The 24,609-nt window shown below is 43.6% G+C and overlaps 1 protein-coding gene across 4 annotated transcripts in view; it reads right to left on the bottom strand.

Annotated features, from left to right (window-relative positions):
* PDZD2 (PDZ domain containing 2) overlaps positions 1 to 24,609 on the bottom strand; it is a 467,120-nt gene that overhangs the window by 183,457 nt on the left and 259,054 nt on the right. The gene's annotated exons all lie outside the window — the stretch shown is intronic.

Here is a 24,609-nt window from a genome sequence, read left to right as displayed (position 1 = left end):
GCTTCATTTTTACAATAATTATGTAGAAATGATTTAGTCAGTGTTTGCCCATTGTAAAAAAATTTAAATCCCTGATTCACATTCTGAAATTTATCACATGGCAACATTTTACTGCTGGCAGGTGATGTCAGTAGAAGGAGATGCTGCTTGCTTTTTTTTAAGCAGTTGGAAACAGCTGTTATTTCCCACAATGCAACAAGGCTCCCACAGTGTGATATCAGGACCATGGTCCTGACATCACACTGTGGGGGGGGGGAGGTCACCACAATATCAGCCATACAGACCCCCCTGATGATACGTTTGTGAAAAGGAAAAGATTGCTCATGGGAAAGGGGGTATCAGCTACTGATTGGGATGAAGTTCAATTCTTGGTCACGGTTTCTCTTTTAAGTTCCTTGTTGAATTAAAAAAATAGATCTTTTTCCTCTATATCATTTCCATTAAACAGGTCATTTCTCTCCGGTGCCCCCGGCCTGCAGATGATGAGGTGCCGCCCCGCTGACAATACCGCACTGACTTCCTCAGGGCCTCAGCTGCAGCATCCAGCTGCCCACATTCCCGGAGATCCCGCTGAAGCTTTCACAATTCAAACCATTTATTTACACCGCCTGGAACACCACAGGGCTGGAATTTATTGTAAACCGCAGAAAGGGCGCGGCTTGTGGGTTTAACTGTAGCACACTCTCCCTCCAGGCCGCAAGCCTACACAAACCAACCGATGCTCTGTGCCAGGCTGGAGATGCAGTCACAATGTGTGTGGAGCAACAGTAACCAGTGTATGAGGCAATAAACACACTCATGTCAATTTACTGCGGGGGGCACAGAAGGGCCTCCTTAAAATCGAATCTAGAGGATCTTATTCAGAGGCTGTGGCTAAAAGAGGAAAAGGATCAGCAGGACAGCCAGGATTGATTAGGAGGACATAATCCATATCCCTCTCACTTCAGTTGTCCTTTAAATTCTTTAGCGATGGCCAACACGCCACTTCTGGCCAAATCAATCCAGTGGACAATAGTTCTGTCAATAAAAGTTAGCCCCCTCACCCATCTTTACGTCAGTTGCACGGTGGGGCCTAATGTGGTTAGCCATCTAATGATACGTGTTGTGAGGATGGCTTAAAGCGTACCTGAACTGAGACCTTTCTTTATTCTCTAGATGATAAACAGCAGCATAATAACCTTTAAAACAAAAACATTTCTTTGTTACAGCTGATACAAATCTTACAATAAATCTGCAGTGTACCTACTTCCTGCTTTCATGGAAGCAGACATAGGGTTAACATCCTGTGTTTATATAACAGCTGCTCTGCCGAGGCAGCTAGCTGACACATCTGATAGATCAAATTACAGTGATTAGTCACAGATGAGAGGAAGTTAGACCGGCTAAACTCTCTAAATACACACAGGGTGCTTTCTCTAAGTTTTCCTTCTGTCCTGTGTAAAGCCCAATCTACACGATACGATTCTTTATAAGATTCGATTACGATTCTATTTACGATCCGATTAAATCCAACATGTCCGATCAGGATTCGATTCAATTCAATTCAATTTGCCATTGCAAAACAATGGCAAATCGAATTGAATAAAATCGAATCCTGCTCGGACATGACGGATTTAATCGGATCGTAAATAAAATCGTATAAATAATCGTATCATGTAGATTGGGCTTAATGCTAGGTTACACATTATGAGATTTTCTGGCAGATTTACTGTCAGATCAATTATTTCAAAAACATCCAATCTGATTTCCAATCGATTTTCGAGTATTTTCCATTCATTTGTATCAGAAATCGATTGGAAAACCATCAGAAATCAGTTCAGTTATGTTGGAAATAATCGATCTGACAGTAAATCTGCCAGAAAATCTCATAGTGTGTACCTAGCATAAGAATTCAGGTCCACTTTAAAGCCCAAGTTTTAACCTCCCTGGCGTTCTGGACGAGCTGAGCTCGTCTAGAGACGCTAGAGGGCACCGCTCAGGTCCCGCTGGGCCGATTTGAATAATTTTTTTTTTAAAACACGCACTTTGCTTGCTGCGTGTCCTACCCGATCGCCGATGGTCGCCGCCGATCCGCCGCTACCCGATGCGAAAGAGGGCCGCCCCCGCAGACCCTGTGCGCAGCCTGGTCAATCGCCACAAGGCTGCACTTTGGGGTGGATCGGGAGTCCCTATGACATCACGACGTCCATGACGTCACTCCGTTCATCGCCAGTCACTCCGTTCGTTCAGAACGGGATTTCCTTATGGGCGTGATCGCCGTCGGTGATCGGAAGGATGGGAGGGAAGGAGCTGGGAGGGAAGGAGCTGGAAGGGGAGAATCATGTAGGCTAGGCTAGCTACATGATATTAAAAGAGGGGGGAAAAAAAAATTAAAAAAAAAAAAAAAAAAAAAAACGGGCGAAAAAAACCCATGCAGCCGCGGGAATCAGAACACCCAGCAGGTTAAATGTAAATGAAAAATCTTCTGTGGGGGGAAAATACTTTTCTCAACATCAAGTTTTTAGTGAGTAACCCCACAGTCTTCAGAGATGTCCACCACGCCACTTCTGGTCAAATGAATTAAGTGGACAATGGTTCTGTCAATCAAAGCAAGTCCCCTCACCCACCCTTGGCGCCAGTTACACGACGGGGCCAAATGATATCAGCCATCTAATACGTGGTAGGAAGATGGCTTAACGTTAACGAGAACCTGAGGTGAGAGGGATATGGGGGCTGCCATATTGTTTGTTTCCTTCTAAACAATGCCAGTTGCCTGGCTGTCCTGCTGATTTTTCATGCATTAGTAGTGTCTGAATCACACACCTGAAACATGCATGTTGGTAATCCAGTCAGACTTCAGTCAGAGTACCTGATATGCTGCATGCTTGTTCAGGGGCTGTGGCTAAAAGTATTAGAGGCAGAGGATCAGCAGGACTGCCAGGCAACTGGTATTGCTTAAAAGGAAATAAATATGGCAGCCTCCATATCCCTTTAAGGATCTTCACCAATAAAAGAGGTGATGAGGAGACACCTGCAGAAGAAGAGAGAAGATGACCACAGTCCAGAGGAGGTTTCCCGATAAAGGGAGTCTATACAAAGTTTAAGCGGACCTGAACTCAGAACTTACTCTCTTTAAAAGATAAGCAACAGCATAATCCCCTTTGCAGAAAAACATTTCTGTTACAGCTGAAACCAATCCTGTAATAAATCTGCAGTGTGTCTACTTCCTGCTTTCATGTAAACAGACATAGGGCTAACATCCTGTGTTTACAAATTAGCTGCTTTGCCATGGCAGCCAGCCGACACATCTGATAGATCAAATTACACTCGTGATTAGTCACAGATGAGGGGGTATTTACACAGGCTAAACGCTCTAAATACATACAGGGTGGATTTCTCTATGCTTTCCTTCTGTCCTGTGCAAGAGTTCAGGTCCACGTTAATGACACCGTGACCTGCAGCCAAATATTTCTTGTGAGATCTGACGGGTGAGCGGAGTTCTGTATTTATAGGAAAGGCATAAATATTTCAGCGGGTTGGCACACAGGGTTATCGCACACCAGGCAGGCACGGCGAGCGCCAGGAACAGTTCCTGCACGGAAAGTACCCTGAAATCCTGCAGGATCACAACACGTCTGTCTGCTGGAAAATAAAACACTCAGAGATAGAAAATGAGGTGTCTGCAGGCTAATAAATCTGGGAACGGAATACGCAGAGCTGAAAGGGGGCACAGAGATTCCTGCAGTATCCCGGGTGCCATTCTTACAACTATTAATCACTTTAAATGTCCCTTCACACTTCCAATCACAGGGGGCTGCGGAGGACCGAATAAGACCTCCGCTGGGTATAAAGTCCCCTGCGACCAGTACATACGCTCTGCTGAGGAGGAGGAGGGGCTGTGTTTCACACTTTATCATGGCACTTTAGGGTTTTGCTTTGAACAGAAGAATTATTATTTCTTACTTTAAAAAAAAATAAATAAAACACACCAGCAACTACTGAATTTTCTGGCATATAAGACTACTTTTTAACCCTTGAGAATCTTCTGAAAAGTCGGGGGTCGTCTTATACGCCAGGTGATACGCGATGGGTGTACATGACATGCTGATGTTTACGCAATGCTGATACGTGATGCGCGTACGCGACATGCTGATGTTTAATTACTAGGCGGTCGCTGCATATGCTGGGCGGAGCTCACCGCACACGCTGCAAGGTGCCCAGGGTACGGAAGAAAGAGACTGTGCTGTGCCCATAATACACGCCTCTTCCACCAGTCTGGCCCGTCCTATCCTGTTACCACCACTCACATCTCGCTGCCGAGGACTGTAGTGAAGCGGCGCAGACGCACATGTGCGAGATCGGAGAGGTGGAGAAAGAGGTAAATAGGATACAAGAGTGGGCCAGATGGGTGAAAGAGGCGTGTTTTATGGGCACAGCGCGATCTATTCTTCCATACCGCTCTGATAAACAGGGAGAGCTGACCAATCCGCTTAGGAAGAGAGAGTTGACCGATCCAACCAGTCAATCGCCTATATACAGTATAGCACATACAGTACAGCACCAGCACCTGTTCATACATAGCACCAGTGTATGATTTTTTTTTAATTTTTATTTGGTGTGCGTTGGAAGAGGGGAAGTCTTATACACTGAGTATATCCCAAACTCTATATTTTAACTGGAAAAGTTGGGGGGTCATCTTATACGCCGCAAATATGGTAATAAACTAAATCATGAACTTGGCACACACACACAACAATTACCCATGGTTCACAGTGACCGGGGCTGTGGAGTCGGAACAAAAGTCTTACGACTCCAACTCCTCAGTTTATGGAACCACCGACTCCAGGTACCCGAAATTACTCCGACTCCTACAGATGGCCCACTAAAGATCCAATCGTTTTCATCCAATTTTACCAAATCTATATAGCTGAAGAGTAAACTGCGTGAATATACTGAATGGATATTTTACGCAGTCCCTTATATTACATAGAGATGGTAAGATTGGATGAAACAAATTTGATCATTGAAAATAAAAATTCAACTTTCGGATCGATTTTAGCCTATTTAGCAATAGACCAAAGAATCGTTCCTTATTGATTGCCTTCATAAAAACGGGACATTTTCTATACAATTCGTTCATCAAAATTGCATCGAAACATCGCATTTAGTGAAAAAATTGTAGTGTTAATGGGCACCTTTATATTACCAGGGCTCTTGAGTGGGTATATAAATCCATCTCCTGAGTTTATGAAACCACCGACTCCAATTCCAGGTACCCAAAATTGCTCCGACTCCTCAACTCTGACTTCACAGCCCTGACAGTTCCACGTAACAGCAGGAACACGGCAAGTGTTGTGTCTCATACAGTGAATCATAGAGTCAATAAAAAGTATGCTTCACTGCAGGGCTGTGGAGTCGGCACAAAAATCTTCCGACTCCAACTCCTCAGTTTATGAAATCACGACTCCAACTCCGACTCCGGGCACCCAAAATGGCTCCGACTCAGACTTCTCGACTCCGACTCCTTAGTACAAAAATCAGCCGACTCCGACTCCCGACTCCGACTCAGTTTATGAAATCACGACTCCGACTCCAACTCCGACTCTGGGTACCCAAAATTGCCCCGACTCCGACTCCACAGCCCTGCTTCACTGAACCATTACCGTTTGGCATTATGCGTTGGGACACCACACTCCGTCAGAGTGCACAGTAAAATTGCATTGCGTCATTCTTCGTTACAATGAGGCCGTTAGGACACACCACAATGCCCCACTGTGAAACTAGTAAAGTAAATTAATATTACTATATATGTAATGCCAGCTAATCACAAATGTAGTAAATCAGCCTCAAATGCCATAAGGCAGAACATCTAGACAGCTCACTGTAACGCAGAACCAATAGTTAAAGTATTTTGTAAAAGAAACCAACAACCCTCCTACTAAAAAGCAACGCTGAATAGAATCTTTTCTTATTAGCAAAAAAGGCATGGTTTTTGTTTAATTTGCTAAACATTTTAAGCATAACTTATTGAAAATAAGGTTCAGTTAACCACAAATTAATTAATAAACTAAACAAAAACGTACCTGCGCCTCAACTTGAAAATAAGCCAAGAGCATAAAAACCTGTTACTTATTCTCCAAGTGGCGGTCACACAAAGTAAACCAACCAGTTGGGTCACAGTGGAAGTTGGTGACAGGTGCACTTTTACCGTAAGGCAGTATCCAATCATCCAGCACTAAACCTTCTGTTTGTCCAAAGAGAACAGGAACCTCCAAATGCAGCCCCGTTTCCCTGAGGCCCCTTTTACACGTGCGGGCTAACCCTGCATTGCGTTAATCCATTTTGCCGCAAGGGGCTGCAAAAGCAATGAAATCCTATGGAGACTTTCACAGTTATTGCAGTGTGCCGGAAGTATCTGAGCCGACACAAGGGCAACAGTGCGTTACCGCAAGCACCGTGCTTTGCGCATAGGTGCGCATGGGCGGGACAACAGGAATCCCAGTGACGTACTTCCTGCCCAGCTGAGCGGGGGGAGGCGCTATGCATATGACACGGTCGGCGCACTCTGCTGCAGGGTCATATTTTCGTCATTTTTTGCATTGCGGTGGGACGCGGCAGGAACATCGCAACCCCACTGCAATGCAAAAATCAGGGGCAAAACCGGCCTGAAAAATAAAACCTATCCCTAAAATAAGTGCTAGCAAGACGTTTCATTATTTTTGGTGATGCTCAAAGTATGATCCTTACACGTCGTCCACACGTGAAATCGAGCGTGTGTACAGACTGTCGTTCGGGTGATAAGACTGAGTTTGAGCGATCCACCCAGCGACAGTCTGTACACACGCCCGATTTCACGTGCGGACAACTGAACAACGGGACGTTTAAACGACCCGTCGTTCGCAAAAGTCCGACCTGTGTATGGGCCTTTAATCACAGGTCCTCTTTAAAGGGGACCTGAACTCAGAACTTCCTCGCTGCTCTAAAAGATAAGCAACAGCATAATAACCTTTAAAGAAAAACATTTCTTTGTTACAGCTGATACAAATCCTGCCATGAATCTGCAGCTTGTCTACTTCCTGCTACTTCATGGAAGCAGACATAGGGTTAACATCCCGTGTTTACAAATTAGCTGCTCTGCCATGGCATCCAGCTGACGCAGCTGGGAAATCAAATTACAAGTTGTAATTAGTCAAAGATAAGGGAGAATTAGACAGGCTAAACTCTCTAAATACATACAGGGTGCATTTCTCTAGGTTTGCCTTCTGTCCTGTGCAAGAGTTCAGGTCTGCTTTAAAGAGAACCTGTACTGAGTAAAAATATTTAAAATAAACACATGAGGTAACTTCAAATGAACATTGCATGGTTACCTTGCCATCAGTTTCTCTCAGAAGATCACCATTTTCTTCTGACAATAATCCCTTCCAGTTCTGACAATATTTTGTCAGATCTGAAATATATCAGTTGCTGTCAGTAACATATCAGTTGCTGTCAGTAAAATATCAGTTGCTGTCAGTAAAATATCAGTTGCTGTCAGTAAAATATCAGTTGCTGTCAGTTATAGCTGAGAGGAAAACTGATGTACCAGGTAATGCCGGTTTCCCTATGGCTCAAGTGGGCGATGTTACAGTTTAACTGTGTGCTAACCAGAAAGCTGTTATGGGTAATGACCATTTTCAAAATGGAGGACGGAAAATTCCCTTGATCACAGTGAACAAACAGGACGTGGGACAGGAGAAAGACACTGAGGAGTAGACTACATGGAAGGTAAGTATGACTTGTGTATGCTTATTTTGACTTTTCATTTTCAGTTCAGGTTTTCTTTAAGGCTGCTTACACACCAAGACGTTACAGGCGCACGTTAGTGCGCCTGTAACGCTCCCCCAACGCACAGCAATGTAACAAAAGTGGGCTGTTCACACAGCCCACGTTGCGTTACATGTAACGCTGCACGTTCTGTGCAAAGTGCAGCATGCTACGGCGTTGGAGCGGCTATAGCCGCGTTAGACTGTTTGCACATGCGCAGTGGGGTGCGGAGAGGAGGCGGGGAGAGCCAGCTACAGTAGCCGCGCACATGGCTACTTAATATTCACTGCACTGGCGGGCGCTGATTGGCCGGCGGGACCACGTGATGCGGAGTGTCTCGCTCCGCATCACGTGGTCCCGCTGGCCAATCAGCGCCACTCTGGGAGACATTATAGGACTCGAGCCGCCTAACGCGGCTCACTCTACCGTCGGCTCTTGCAGCACCATACGTTGTGTTAGGTGCACGTTATGCGACCTTAACGTGCCACCTAATGCAACGTCTTGGTGTGCAAGAAGCCTAAAGGGAACCTAAACTGAGAAGGATGTGGATTTTTCCTTTAAAAATAATACCAGTTGCCCGACTCTCCTGCTGATCCTGTGTCTCTAATACCTTCAGCCACAGCCCCTCAACAAGCATGCAGATTAAGTGCTCTGACTGAAGTCAGACTGGATTAGCTGCAGGCTTGTTTCAGGTGTGTGATTCAGCCACTACTGCAGCTAAAGAGATCAGCAGGACTGCCATGCAACTGGTATTGTTTAAAAGGAATCATCCTTATCCCTCTCAGTTAAGGTTCCCTTTAAGCAGAAGCACAGAGCAAAGCCTGCATATGACAGCATGTCTGCCCCCATGTATATCTGTGATGACTACTCATACACAGAGCATGTTGTGGAAACACTGGCAACCGTACCCCATCTGCGGGTCCATGTATGTGAGCATTATCTCCACTCACTACAAGTATCATCAAGCCACACATCTGTCAGCATTCCAGGACTTCCCCGTCTCCTGGACAGATCTGCCGCCTTCTTATCCCCATCAGATAATGAACAGGTTAAATGAGTCCAGATTTTGGCGCAGGGAAAGCTCACAACAGGTCTGGACAGGAAGGGGAAAGTTTTTGTCTCTCGCTCTGTTTATCTTGCACATTGGTTGGGGAGTCTGAAGAAATCAGTGAATGGAGTCTTGAGCCATCCGCAGGAAAAAAAACACACAGAGGTCACATGAACATGCAGGCGGCTAAGTCACCGCTGTTTATAAACAGTGATGGCAAAATCCCCGCCGTCCATTCATACCGCAGTGTGGGAAAAGACGCAGGGCGCCAAAACCGATCAGAAAACACCCTGAATGCCACAAAAACAGTAAACTAAGAGACCTGGGGGTCTAAATGTACCCATACATACGGCCGATCGACCATCCGATTCAATTATTATCATTGACTAATTATTGGTGATCTGTTTGCCAAAAGAACGGCCGCTGCTGACTAGTACTGCGTCTGCGGACAAACTTTTAAAAGTGGAGGTTTTTTTGCACAACGGCAAACAAAGTTTTTGCAAAAAACACTCCTGTACTCCGTTGAAACAAGCAGAGTTCTCCACTCTCAACGTGGCAAATGCCATCTGGAGATCTATAAAGTGACAGGTATGTCAAGCATAAAAGACTCGAGAAACCACAAAGAATATGCGTTATTCCAAAACTCAGTATCAAACTTTATTGTATCAAAAGTTGCAAAATTTTCAGGTAAAAACTTTTTGGTTGTCAAAAAAAGAATCTCCAGAGAAAATTAGTCCACGCATCACAGAAAATCATACAACTTGACAATTATGGTTAGAGATAGAATGTGTTTTGTACATTTTTTCAGGCAACAAACCTTCATCAGGCCTTTACAAAACAAAAAGCATATTAAAGTCAATAAAGAAAAAAAAACACTTTCAGGGCTTGTTCACACTGCAGGCGTTTTCAGCTTGTTTTCACCCGCCTGCGGCTTTTCAAAACGCCCTCCGACCGCGTGGACAATGAATGTCTATGAGAAGGTTCATATCAGCGCGGGTCGATCAATGTGCGGCTAGGAAAGCAGTGCGTGTTCCCATTTTCGGGGCAATTCCGCCTCAATGGAAGGCATTCATGCGATTGCGCTCGCTTTTTTAAGAATAAATACATTGTATTTATTCTTTTCCGGGTCAAAGAGTTCACTTCCTGACTTGCATCAGGGAGTGAATTACAAAACCGCTCAGAGAAAACGCTTCGAAAACCAGGGCTGTGGAGTCGGAGTCGGGGCAATTTTGGGCACCCGGAGTCATTGATTTCATAAACTGAGGAGTCGGAGTCGGATGATTTTTGTACAAAATCCACAGCCCTGTTAAGTAATAGACTAAGGAGTCGGAGTCGAGGAGTCGGAGCCATTTTGGGTACCCGGAGTCTGAGTCGTGGTTTCATAAACTGAGGAGTCGAAAGATTTTTGTACCGACTCCACAGCCCTGTCAAAAACTGCTAAGCACAAAAAAACGAATCACCCACCCAAGCGCCAGGAATCGTAACAAAAAAAGACACCTCAAAAATAAAAGCTGAATGTGGACGGACACGAGAACAGAATGCAATGTGAACAAGGCCTCAAAGAGTATAGGGCATCTGTTCCAACCAGATACACATCTGCACCATCCCGAATGCCAGCAAGTAGATCACTGGGCTGCAAAAACAGTACTACCATCTATAGAGTGATGATCAGGCTGAGCACCCCTTTATAAATAGTACAATCCTGGAAGTGAATGCAGACGGATAACAGAAACAGAAAGCTGCGATTCCCACTCAGGCAGCAGCCAGTCACATCACATGACAATCAGCTGATCCGCTGAACATACACAGAAAGCACAGCCCTTTCCTGCTGATTGGCTAATCCCCACTATTATACATAGAATTACATGAGAATGCGCAAAACAATCGCTTTTGAAAAAAAATGTGAAGCAAATTATGATTGGATTTGATCAACACAATTCAACCTGACCAATTCGGTTTCGGTCTCTTCCATTCAATACATTTGCTCACGTTCAATTGACAACAGTTACGATTAACTTGTCATTCTAAAGGTGCCCACTAATGATACAATCTTGATTGTACAAACTAATCAAATATATACAGTAAATTGAGCAAAGCTGGTAATTTTGGTTCCAGGAAATCGCTGCGCCCGAATTTCCAGCTATAACTGCTAATCGCAGCTATTAAATGACCCCAGCACCAGAAGTCGGTTGGTTAGGCATTGGTTGCGGAGTCAGTTAGGGGTAGACATTGGAAGGGGTCCATATTATTTCGTATTTATATAGCGCCGACATCTTAATCAGCGCTGTACAGAGTGTATAGTCTAGTCACTTAAAGGGAACCTGAAGCGAAGAAAAGTATTTAAAATAAACACATGACGTTGCTGCAAATGAATATTACATACTAACCTCTCTGCCAGTTCCTCTCAGAAGCTCACCATTTTATTCTTACAGTGATCCCTTCCAGTTCTGACAATATTTTGTCAGAACTGAAATATACCAGTTACTGTCAGTTATATATCAGCAGCTGTCAGTTACAACTGAATGTGCAAGGTAATGTTTATGTTTCCCTATGGCTCAAGTGGCCGACATTACAGTTTAACAGTGTGCTGTCCAGTAAGCTGTTATGGGGTAATGGCCATTTTTAAAGAAAACCTGAACTGAAAATTAAAAGTCAAAATAAGCATACACAAGTCATACTTAAAGAGACACTGAAGCGAAAAAAAATATATGATATAGTGAATTGGTTGTGTACTATGAATAATTACTAGAAGATTAGCAGCAAAGAAAATATTCTCATACTTTTATTTTCAGGTATATAGTGTTTTTTCTAACATTGCATCATTCTATAATATGTGCAGATTACACAACACTCAGCATTCAAAATGAGTCTTTCAGAGCAGTCTGTGAAGTAATGACCTCTCCTCTAGCAGAGGAAATGTAAATAGTCCAGGAACAGATGAGATAATAAAAGTCAGATAACAGCCCTCTCCAGGACTAACTTATGCTGGGAATACACGGTTCGTTTTTGCCTTCGTTTAAACCTTCGTTTCGATTGTGCCTTTTGTCCTTTTCGATCCCGAAATAATCGATCATACGGTTAATATCACCAGCCACGGTTTCGTTTTTTTTTTCGATTCTGATGGTTTCGTTTTCCCAATGATCGAAGGCTGCAAAGAAACGAAACGAAAATCCCTTTTTACAGGGACGGACTAGCATAAACGAATATATAATCGATCTGAACAGCCATCAAGCCTACCAATGGCTCGATTAGATGGATAAAGAGAGATAATATCAAACATGTTCGATCACTAGTCGTTCGTTTTTGGGGTCTATTAATCGAAACTATAATGAGATTATGACTATTTTCACATACGTTTTCAACACTCGATTCGTTTACCGAACGAATCGAAGGTTTAAACGAAGGCAAAAACGAACCGTGTATTCCCAGCATTAGTTGGAGAGCTTAATGGCTTGTTTGCATAGAGATAACAACTGGAGTTTCTCAACTCTTCCTGTACTGGAAACAATTACACTGATGTATCTGATCTTAATGTTTTATTTCTTAGCTGTGCTACACATACAAATCATAATATCATCATTTTTTTTTCGCTTCAGTGTCTCTTTAACTTCCATGTAGTCTACTCCTCAGTATCTTTCTCCTGTCCCGCGTCCTGTTTGTTCACTGTGATCAAGGGAATTTTCCGTCCTCCATTTTGAAAATGGCCATTACCCATAACAGCTTTCTGGTCAGCACACAGTTAAACTGTAACATCGCCCACTTGAGCCATAGGGAAACATGGACATTACCTGGTACATCAGTTTTCCTCTCAGCTATAACTGACAGCAACTGCTATTTTACTGACAGCAACTGATATATTTCAGATCTGACAAAAGATTGTCAGAACTGGAAGGGATTATTGTCAAAAGAAAATGGTGAGCTTCTGAGAGGAACTGATGGCAAGGTAACTATGTAATGATAATTTGAGGTTACCTCGTGTTTATTTTAAATATTTTTACTCAGTACAGGTTCTCTTTAAAATGGAGGACGCAGAATTACATTCATCACAGTGCACAAATGGGATGCAGGAGAGGAGAAAGAGATTGAGGAGTAAACTACACGGTAGGTAAGTATGACTCGTGTATGGTTATTTTGACTTTTTATTTTCAGTTCAGGTTCTCTTTAACTGTCCCTCGGAGGGGCTCACAATCTAATCCCTACCATAGTCATATGTGTATGTATGTACGTATGTATGTATCATGTAGTATATATATCTATATATATCATAGTCCAGAGGGACAAATTAGGGGGAAGCCAATTAACTTCTCTGTATGTGTGATGTGGGAGGAAACCGGAGTGCCCGGGGGAAACACACGCAGACACGGGGAGAACATACAACATCTGTACAGATGGTGCCCTAGCCGGAATTCGGTTCTGGAGTCAATTAGGGTTACAAATTGGTTGGGGTTGGCTTGGTTATGGTTAGACATCGGTTGGGTGGTTGGATAGGGATCAGTTGCAGAGAGGAGACAACAGAGCGGATTCCGGGGGGTGGAGGAGTGGGGAGAACTATGGGATCAGGCGGTGCTCGGGTGTCGGGGAAAGCTAAAGATCTGTCTGACTGTGTGTGGCCGCTGCACACACACTGGGGTCACTCACTATTCTCGGCTGAGGTGGCCCTTATTGTCCACCATGGCCAGGTTAATTCCAGTGTGCGTACATAGCATGAAGAGTCAAAGGAAACAAGGATGTCAGGCCGGAGGAGAAGAAACACGGATACAAAAACTTCAGAATGAAAACGTCAGGGTATAACCATACAATGTATAGCAGTAATAGCAATCTAGTGGATGTCAGCCTGACCACACAGAAAGCAATACTACAAGTCCTGCTTCTGTGACCTAAACACACAGAGCATGTGAGAGCAATATGGCAGCCTCTGTACTGCTTTCCCTTCAGGCTTCCTATAAACACTGCTGCCTATAGCTAGATAACTGAAGGATGACAGGCTCCCTTTATCTGCCTGTATAAACAGAGGCCTGCCAATATCCACAAGGAGAGGCCTCAGACTGTTGTCTGGAGATAATAATCTGTGATAGCAATAGGGTGGGTGATTGTTTTAGGAAACGGGCCAGCGCAGTTCTTTTATGTGTGTGGCCGCTAGTGAAAGTCATTGAAATGCTAATAAATGCCAGCTTGCAAGCAAATTTCATGCAAAGTATATGCACCTAAAAAACCTGGACGATGGCTCATCCCACAATAAAGCAATTTTGATACTTTGATTTGATGTTCACGACAAAGCAGTTTTTGATACTTTTAATACGATAAACTGAAGATCAGACTGAGCACAGAATAGAGGAGGAGGACACCGCCGGAAGCAGACTTGAACGCAGAACTTCCTCTCCGCTCTAAAAGATAAGCAGCAGCAGCATAATAATCTTTACAGAAAAACATCTCCTTGTTACAACTTATAGAGCTCCCACAGAGATGCTGCAGAGTGGTTACTTCCTGGTAGCACAGAAAGGGTTAATCTCCCTGGTGGAAAAAATGGCTGAAGCGGTAATCCTGAGCTCAGCTCGGGGGTAGAGAATTTCCAGCTTTAACTGCAATCTAGGATACCCGCGCAAGATCGGCGCTATGCAGCGGGACTCCAGCCTCTCTCCCCGGTTGTCTGCAGCTTTGAATCGGCCGCATATCTCCACTCTTTTTCAGGGACCCTTCAGCCAATCAGTGCGGCGGAGCGGCGTGACTTCATCGGGGGCGGGACTACATTTTAAAGTGGACCTGAAGAGTTGCACAGGGCAGATGGAAAACAAAGACGTGCCCTATATGTGCTTTGACCTCTGCCTGGATTTGACTACTCTCTGCCTGTCGCCTGCACCGACCTGCTGCCTGGATTTTGACTAATCTCTGCCTGCCGCCAGCACCGACCTCTGCCTGGATTTTGACTACTCTCTGCCTGTCGCCTGCACCGACCTCTGCCTGGATTTTGACTAATCTCTGCCTGTCGCCTGCACCGACCTCTGCCTGGATTTTGACTACTCTCTGCCTGTCGCCTGCACCGACCTCTGCCTGAATTTTGACTACTCTCTGCCTGTCGCCTGCACCGACCTCTGCCTGGATTTTGACTACTCTCTGCCTGTCGCCAGCACCGACCTCTGCCTGGATTTTGACTACTCTCTGCCTGTCGCCAGCACCGACCTCTGCCCGGATTTTGACTACTCTCTGCCTGTCGCAGCACCGACCTCTGCCCGGATTTTTGACTACTCTCTGCTGCCGCCTGCACTGACCTCTGACTCCTGTGTTTACATATTAGCTCTTTACTTGGCAGATAGCTGGGGGCTGAAATTACACTAGCTCATTACTTGCTAAGAAGGGAGAATTAGACCGGCTGTTCTCTATAAACACACACAGGGTGGACTGCTCTGTGTTTCATTGTCTCCTGTGCAAGAGTTCAGTTTGGCTTTAGAGGATATCAGAGGTGACATGTGACATGATGAGATAAACAAGAGTATGTACAGTACCAAACAAACAAATAACTATGCTGTGTCTCCTTTTTCCTTTCTTTGCCGGAAAGAGTTAAACATCAGGTATGCAAGTGACAGTTTCTGTCCAGTTGGATGGTCTATAGCGTAACCCTAACTGATAAGGAATTTGAACCCTAACTAATAAGGAATTTGAAGGCTTATTCACAGTGGGATGTTGCAGAGCTGCGTTATAAACTATATATATATATATTATAACGCAGCTTACCGCACTGCAATGCTAATCCCATCGGCCGCCTTTTTTTTGCATTGTGTTGTAATGCTGCATTGTGACTTTAACATCATGCTGCATTGTGACTTTAACGTCATGCTGCATTGTGACTTTAACGTCGCATCACAACGCAACGTCCCGCAGTGAATAAGCCCTCAGCCATAAAACACTTTCTTAGTAGAAAATGGCTTCTGAGGGCAGGAAAGAGATGAAAAAAGGTCAATAGTTCATAGATTTTTTGCTCTGGCATACTTCAATGAATGTGTCATTGAGCAAAGACAATGAAACAGAAAGAACTTAAAAAGTAGATATAAATATAAAATAAAACTGTGGGATTTCTAAAAAAAAAGAGAGTAATTTTAGGAAAAGGAGGATAGATACAATTGTTTATCTCATTTTTTTTTTCACCTCAGATGTCCTTTAGGCTTTTCAGACCCCCTAACTGGCCTCTCAATGCCATTACCGCTGCTAATTATAGCGGCCAACGCATTCCACCGCCCACCCGGGTGCACTTTATGTCATGCAACCAATAAAGTCTCTTAATTTATTGCCAGGAGCAATTAAACTTCCCATAACGGTTTACCACGCAATCACTTACTATGAACGTGGGGGGGGGGGGGGGGGGGGGGGGAACATTGGTGCTTCCAGCCCTGGTTTTTCCATCTATACCTCTGTATCTTCCATCTGCCACATCCCATCACACACACACACACTATAGTAGCAGACAACACTGAGAATCAGAGCCACTTAGACCAGCTTCTGCTGTCATCCAACACCAGCCAGCCCCTCATATACTCCTGTAACAGACTGTGCTGCATGGTCTGCTCACTGTAATCGCATGTGACATATGGAGCAGCCAGCTTCTCACTCTAGCCATTACACAAAATACAGTTCTGAAAAAAACATAGTTTAATAGCACAACACTAATGTAAAGCAACAGCAGAGATCCTTCCTGAATAGAGCGCCCCCTGCAGGTAGCACAGGATCATCTGCACTACAGAATGCATCAGTCCATAAGGTCTGTTTAGTCAAATTGCATACAGACTCCCTGGAGGGTATCAGAACTACACGGAGGAGCCTGTTAGACTGCTAGGGGCTGGAAAAAGCCCCCAGTTAGTAAATCTAATCCCCCACCCCAGACATTACTTAAAGTGGAACTCCAGTGAAAATAATGTAATAAAAAAAAGTGCTTAATTTTTACAATAATTATGTATAAATGATTTAGTCAGTGTTTGCCCATTGTAAAAACTTTCCTCTCCCTGATTTACATTCTGACATTTATCACATGGTGACATTATTACTGCTGGCAGGTGATGTCACTGGAAGTAGCTGCTGCTTGCTTTTTTGGCAGTTGGAAACCGCTGTAAACAGCAATATCCCACAATGCAACGAGGTTCACAGACAGGAAACTGCCAGGGCCATGGTCCTCACAGTTTCCTGTGGGAGGGGTTTCACCACAATATCAGCCATACAGAGACCCCTGATGATCCATTTGAGAAAAGGTAAAGATTTCTCATGTAAAAGGGGGTATCAGCTACTGATTGGGATGATGTTCAATTCTTGGTCATGGTTTATCTTTAAAGTGGTATGAAACCTAGCATTTCCTCTGTTCTAGAAGATTAATTACAGCATAAAATCTACTACCACTTAAAAAATGTAGCAGAACAGCATTCAAATAGGTAAACACAGCACTTTGTACTTCAGTGGAAAGCTCCTTGCTTCAGTGGGCAGCTTATGGCCGCATCCGAAGAAGTGATAACATTATCTTTTGTTTACATTCCTTTGTCAGATACTTTTACTAAACATTAGCAAACTGCCGAAACTGAGCTGTACTTAGCTGAGGAGCAGAAAGAGCTGAGAAGTGATCACTAGATAGCTTTAAATATTTAAATACAGCAGCTATGCAATAAAATGCAATGGCAGCTTTCAGAGCAGATATTAGATAAACTGTACTTTGGGAATTTGTAATTTGTAAACAAACTATTACTTGTGTACAAAAACAAATATGATAACTGTATGGGTAACAAAAAGTAGCAAAACACACTTTTACTGAATGTTATGTCAGAGTTTTATCCCACTTTAATTGTCCTTTTAAAGACAAATCAGGCTTTGATAAAACCTACAAGGTACCTTCATCGCTAATTTCGCTTTGGTCTAAAATCCAAGCTCACCTCTGACAAAGCTTACATTTAATAACTGATCCCGGCCGCAGCCTGTACACCTGCACCTCCAGGTATGCAGAGGTTATCAGCACTTCAACAGAGAGATCTTAATGAGTTTGGAGACTAATGCTGCATACACACTTGAGATAAAAGTCTCTGGAAAAGGCAAGATCACAGACCAATTATACCCCATTCCATGTAGTATGAGAGCCATACCTACACAGTCTATTCTATGGAACTGCACTCCCCATCAGATGAAATCTTTGCAAGATGCTGCACACACAGATGCTGTACACATTCAAAAGATCAGTATCTGCAAAAGATCTCTTCCTGCAATAGATCCATTCCTTCAAAATGCATTCATAGTCTATGAGATCTGCAGATCATCATACACACCTTGTTTAGCAGGCAATCATCTGCAGATCAGATCCACCAGGATGGATTTTCAGATCTGCAGATGATTGCCAGATATGCAGATGAAGTCTGTTAAACAAGGTGTGTATGAGGATCTGCAGATCTCATAGACTATGAATACATTTTGAAGGAATGGATCTATTGCAGGAAGAGATCTTTTGCAGATAATGATCTTTTGAGTGTGTACAGCATCTTTGTGTGCAGCATCTCGCAAAGATTTTATCTGATGTGCAGTTCAGCTCCATAGAATAGACTGTGTAGAGTATGGCTCTCATACTACATGGAATGGGGTAAAATTGGTCTGTGATCTTGCCTTTTCCAGAGACTTTTATCTCAAGTGTGTATGCAGCATAAATTTAACACTATAGCACCAGAGGGGATTGCTTCAGAGAGCGCATTATACAAGCAGAGACCAGCACAGACTGCAAATCAGTTACTCCTAGTATGAGCAGCACAGTGTAACACCTTATACTGTACATCCAGGAGTCGGCATGTGTGGGCTGCATTACTGACCTCATTTAAAGTGGACCTGAACTTTTGCGCAGGACAGAAGGAAAGCACAGAAATGCACACTGTATGTATTTAGAGAGTTTAGCTTAATTCCCACGCATCTATGACTAATCACCAGTGTAATTTGATCTCTCAGCTGTGTCAGCTGGCTGCCTCGGCAGAGCAGCAAATTTGTAAACATAGGATGTTAACCCTATATCTGCTTCCGTGAAAGCAGGAAGTAGGCACACTGCAGATTTATTGCAGTATTTGTATCCGCTGTAACAAAGAAAGGTTTTTCTTTAAAGGACACTATACTGGTGCTTATCTTAGAGCAGAGAGGAAGTTCTGAGTTCAGGTCCGCTTTAAAGTTAAATACACTAAAGTATACGTACCTAAAAGGTAGATTTGTTCACAGTAGGGCGAACACTAGAAATCCAGCGCAGGAGATTTGGCCGCAGCCGGCGCCACCATAGGCCATAATAGGAATTACAGCTATAGCGGCGCACACGGAGTAACTTCGGCGCCGTCAGAAGACGGAGCTGAAGTTTTTAAAACACTGTAATTCAGCCGCCAGCAATCACTGGAAGCCAAATTACGTATTTCCCTACCATCGACGACCTGGAGGGAGAATAGTAATTAATGAAAAAAAAAAGGTAATTAATGAAAAAGCCGCCGGGAGACTTGGACGCAGGATATAGCCGGTACAAGGCTAACCCTTGCTCCTGATCAACTCCTGGCGGCTTTTTCATAGGTGTACCCCCAATACCCCCTCTATGGACCATATATCTCAGCCCTCCATATTGCCCCTTACATCCCCCACACCCTAAGGACTACATACCCCAACCCCCTATACCAGTGATGGCTAACCTTGGCACTCCAGCTGTGACAAGACTACAAATCCCATCATGCATCTGCCTCCCCGAGTTATGATTAGAGCTGTCTGAGTATTTGCATTGCCTCATGGGACTTGTAGTTCCACCACAGCTGGAGTGCCAAGGTTAGCCATCACTGCCCTATACCCTTCCCTTATTACCACAACCCCCTCCCCATGTTAATGCTTTGTTTTGCTTTGGCAATGCGAAATGTATTTGGTCCTGCCAATAAAGCTTTTTTGGATTTGGAACGCCACAGTAGGGTGCTCTAAAATTGCACATTTTTACACACAGGTTTTTGGGCAACATGCCGGGGATGGTGTCCAAACCACTGCCGCCAGGTGGCTTTAAATTGGCAATCTCTACTTTGCACTAAATGTGAACTACATGAACCATCAATTGATTTATGTTGGGATAGCATAACAACTTGTCAATGTAAAACACCCCCCCCCCCACCACCACCACCACCACCACAGCTGTCCCTTTGGTCAGCTTAGGCAGACCCAGCATGCATGATGGAGGAATGTCGGCAAAAATGATCAGGTAGGCCAGTTTCTACCATCATCAGTATAGTCTAATGTCGCAACCACACTCTAAGGGCTCACAGCCACTAGAGCGATTTTGTGAGCGTTTAGGGAGTGATTCAAAAAGCTAGCAATTTTCCTAAATGCTCAGCTAATGTTAATGGATGGGCCAAATTCCACTGGAATGATTGCGATGACCAAAATTGCAAATACAGGACATGCAACATTTTTCACATAAGCGTTTCTGCAATGCAAAGTATATAAGCGCTGGCGTAGTCGCTCGTCAAAACCTACACAGAGTGATGCTATTGTTTTTACATTACGGCACACTGTAAAAAATAAAAATGAATTGAAAGGACCAATCAGAATTAAAACCGCTAATCGCTACACAATCGATGGCAAAAAGCTGACACTTTTTAAAAACGTTACCAAAATCCCCAGGAATCGCTCATGAAAAACACTAGCGATTGCGATTAGCGATAACGTTTTGTAGTGGGTTCCAGGCCTAAGGGCCATTTTCCACCGTCTGTCTACGTTTGCTATCACGTTTTTGGATCTACACAATTTGCCGATTGCAAGGGCACCACAATAATAAGGTAACTGCAGAACCTCTTTTCCACCGATGCGCTTTAATTTTTTCAAAATCACTGCATGTTGCATTTTCTGTGGGCCCATATTACATTTTCGAATAGTGCCATGAGATGCCTTTAAAAACACATTAAATGTTGCGTATCGTTAAATCATGATTGGCATTGCAGTACAAAATGGCCCTGGATATTTCACATTGAAGGTCGGAAAATCATAATTGCAATTTTGCCAAGTTTTTTCCGTGAGCGCTCCCATATCGCTACATGCATCACTTTTGTGATGGCTATGCATTCGCAAAACACTTAAAGTGGACCCAAACCAAACATTTTTTTTTAATTCAAAATATTTAGTTGCACCACTCTGACACATAGGCCTGGTGCACACCAAAAACCGCTAGCAGATCCGCAAAATGCTAGCAGATTTTGAAACGCTTTTTCTTATTTTTCTGCAGCGTTTCAGCTAGCGTTTTGTGTAGCGGTTTTGGTATAGTAGATTTCCTGTATTGTTACAGTAAAGCTGTTACTGAACAGCTACTGTAACAAAAACGCCTGGAAAACCGCTCTGAAGTGCCGTTTTTCAGAGCGGTTTGCGGTTTTCCTATACTTAACATTGAGGCAGAAACGCATCCGCAATCCAAAATCTGCAGCAGCCCGGGAGTATGCGTTTCTGCAAAACGCCTCCCGCTCTGGTGTGCACCAGCCCATTGAAATACATTACCCTAGCGGATCCGCACCCGCAAGCGGATCGCAAACCGCAGCTGAAACGCTCCGGTGTGCACTAGGCCAGTGTTTCTCAACATTTTATTGGTATGTACCCCTTTTAAAACCATGTACTCACCAAGTACCCCCTAGCATAGTAAACATTATCACAAGTACCCCTTGACAAATATATATTTAATCCTAGTACATAATTGGTTCTAAACAATTCCCAAGCATTTACTATTGTTTTTAATTAGCTAAAACACTACATTGGTGTTGTTTAAATAAGATTTATAATTTTCTAAAACTCTAAATTTGTTACTCTTGGTTAAGTATATCAAGTCTAAGTACCCCCTGGAACCATCAGAAGTACCCCCTGGGGTACGCGTACCACACGTTGAGAACCTAGGCACTAGGCCATACAAAGATAAATAAACACTCCTTCAAACCTATGAGCATTTCAGTGCATGCGTTTCACCCTCCTCTTTGCATAACTAGGGTTACACAGGGGGCAGCCATTAGCAATTCCTCCTTTGCCGGACACCACCTACTCCACCAGTTTGCCGGATTCTGTCCCGGCAATATGAAAGGAAGGGAGGGGGTTCCTCCAACAAATGTAAAATATTTTAGATTTGTCATCATGCAGCTGAAAAAAGGCTGCTAATTATTATAATTTAGAAAATAGATTTTATTTCTGAAATCTTGTATTTTTAATTTGGGACCACTTTAATGACTGCGCTAGCGGTTTAAAGATGTAAAGATGATTGACAATCAATCGCCGCAGAGTCACCCGCTGTGTTCAACAGCCCAAAGGCAAAATTATCTTATGATTACATTTTTTTAGATTTTGGGGAGGGGGGGGGATGGACTCACAAAAGAACAGAGAGAAAAAACAAACTCCATGCAGATAGTTCTCTAGGAAGAGTACCAAACCCAGGACACAAGTGCAGCAAGACACAAGTGATAACCACTTACACATATAAGGAACAATTCTACAGGAAGTACAAAACCCAATAATAATGGCTGTGGCAAGTAGGTATAGTAAATAGAGCAGAGATGAACATCCATCCATTATAACTCTACCTGCAAATTTCCTCTGACTTGAAACTGAGGCAATGAATCCCAATTAACTGCTGGTTAATTAACCAGCAGCCAGCTTACTGATCAGAGTAGTAGTTCAGTAGAAATGATCATGTCAATCCATATCTTATCTCCATAGGGTGTGCGCACAAGTGCTCTGAGGGATAAACCCAACTGATTTCTACATACCAATAACTGACCACAGCTCCAGTGGCCGGACTGACCTCTAGGTAACCCCACTGCAAGGTCTGTAAATTCTGCAGCCAGTTGATTGTTTTGAGTATCAGACCCTGGAAACATTCATAGCTGACAGCTAGATAATAATACACATCTCTCACAAGCACAAGACAGTAATCCCATTCGGATCCTGTAAACACGCTGTGATGGGACAATACTGCTGAGCGATACTGAAAAATCATATATATACAGATATAACATCCTGAATAATGATCATTAGTAATATATATACAGTAATCTTATCACACCATAATAACCATGTCCATAATCCAGCCATGCTGCCATTAATAAACAACTGAAGGGAAAGTTATATGGAGGCAGCCATATGTATTTCCTGTTAGACAATACCAGTTGCCTTGCTGCCCTGCTGATCTATTTGGCTGCAGTAGTGTCTTAATCACACCAGAAACCAGCATGCAGCTAATCTTGTCAGTTCTGACAATAATGTCAGAAACACCTTATATGCTGCATGCTTGTTCAGGGTCTATGGCTATAAGTATTATGCTAGGTACACACGTTACATTTTGCCGCTAGATAGATGCGTTCGATCGATAAATTCCGTCATGTCCGATATTCCTCTCGATAGTTTTACTGCTCGATTTCTCACAGAAGTGAATGGAAAAAGATAAGAAAAATGAGCGGATAAAAGAATCGAGCGGAGAATTAAGCGGAAAAAAAAACGATCGAGCGGCGAATCGAGCAGGAAAAACATATCGTGTGTACCCAGCATTAGAGGCAGAGGATCAGCAGGACAGCCAGGCATCTGGTATTGCTTAAAGAACTAAAATTCGCAGCCTCCACATACCTCTCACTTCAGTAGTCCTTTAATAAACAACTGCATTTAGCTTTTTTTTTTAATAAACCCTAATGGATCAAGTTTTGCATCATCTCAACAGTTCCCATCTAAAAGGAGGATCAACAGGCTGCACATCACACAGTCCAAGTGAAAACATTGGCATGATGGTGATACTAAGCAAACTGAAAAAGCATTAGGATGCCTGATGAAGGAACCTACTAGGGTTTTCAAAAGATTCCACAACCAGATAGCGAATTGCAATACAAGCAGTGTTGCCAACTCATCCCTTTAATTACTGATACATCTAAGTTATACAGGTTCTGGGGCTATTTGCTCATAATCAGTGCCTTAACTGCATCTTCCTAGCCACAAAACCTGTATAATTCATATGTGTCAGTAGTTAAGGGATGAGTTGGCAACACTGAATACAAGTCCACAAACACATACTCAGGGGTACCCCTGCTTCAGTATTCTCTATCTCTATATAGAGAGCTGTCAGCACTATACAAGTCTGTCAAGTGAAATCAATACATATTAATTGGCTATAAACATGTAAACCGAAATTACCAGTACCCCCAATTACATTGGGCATCAGTTTTTCATCTGGTTCCATTGCATGCGCTTAGGGGTTGCAAAGGTTAATGCTACTGATGGGCATTATGGTGTTAATGTATGACCTGCATGACTTTGCACATGCCCAGTAGCATTTGTATGCTATTTTGTCGGGTATGATAAAATGTTGGAACACCTGTGGCCGCCATCCATAAGGGTCGTCCGCCGCCACTGCCACCGTGTTCTGGCATCCCCCCCACCCCGGAGTCATACTGTGCCCGCACTGTTCTTCTGAGACCCTCCGGCCAGCAGCGGCAACTCCTGCAAAGCTGGCCAGCCACGCATCTCCTCGCCGCGTCCCGTTCCCAGAAGCATTCTGTGCATGTGCAATATGGGAAAATCACCACTGCGCATTGTGCTCACAGCAACGGGAGCGCAATAAGGCTGCAAACCCGCGACTCAGGGACGTGCATGCGCAGTAGCCTCCGACTGACCGCGACTAGCCAGCTTTGAGGGTTGTCGCCCGTTGCTGGCTGGAGGCTCTTTGGAAGGAGAGTGAGGAAGCCCCAGTAAGTTAAACTGATTTTCTTTTGCCTTTGGTAACCCTTATAAGAAGGACTTTATATAATGTC

This window comes from Hyperolius riggenbachi, chromosome 1, assembly GCF_040937935.1.
Source record: "Hyperolius riggenbachi isolate aHypRig1 chromosome 1, aHypRig1.pri, whole genome shotgun sequence".
In the NCBI taxonomy this organism is placed as follows: Eukaryota; Metazoa; Chordata; class Amphibia; order Anura; family Hyperoliidae; genus Hyperolius; species Hyperolius riggenbachi.
The sequence above is the reverse complement of the archived record's forward strand: the minus strand, read 5'-3'. Positions and strand labels throughout refer to the sequence as shown.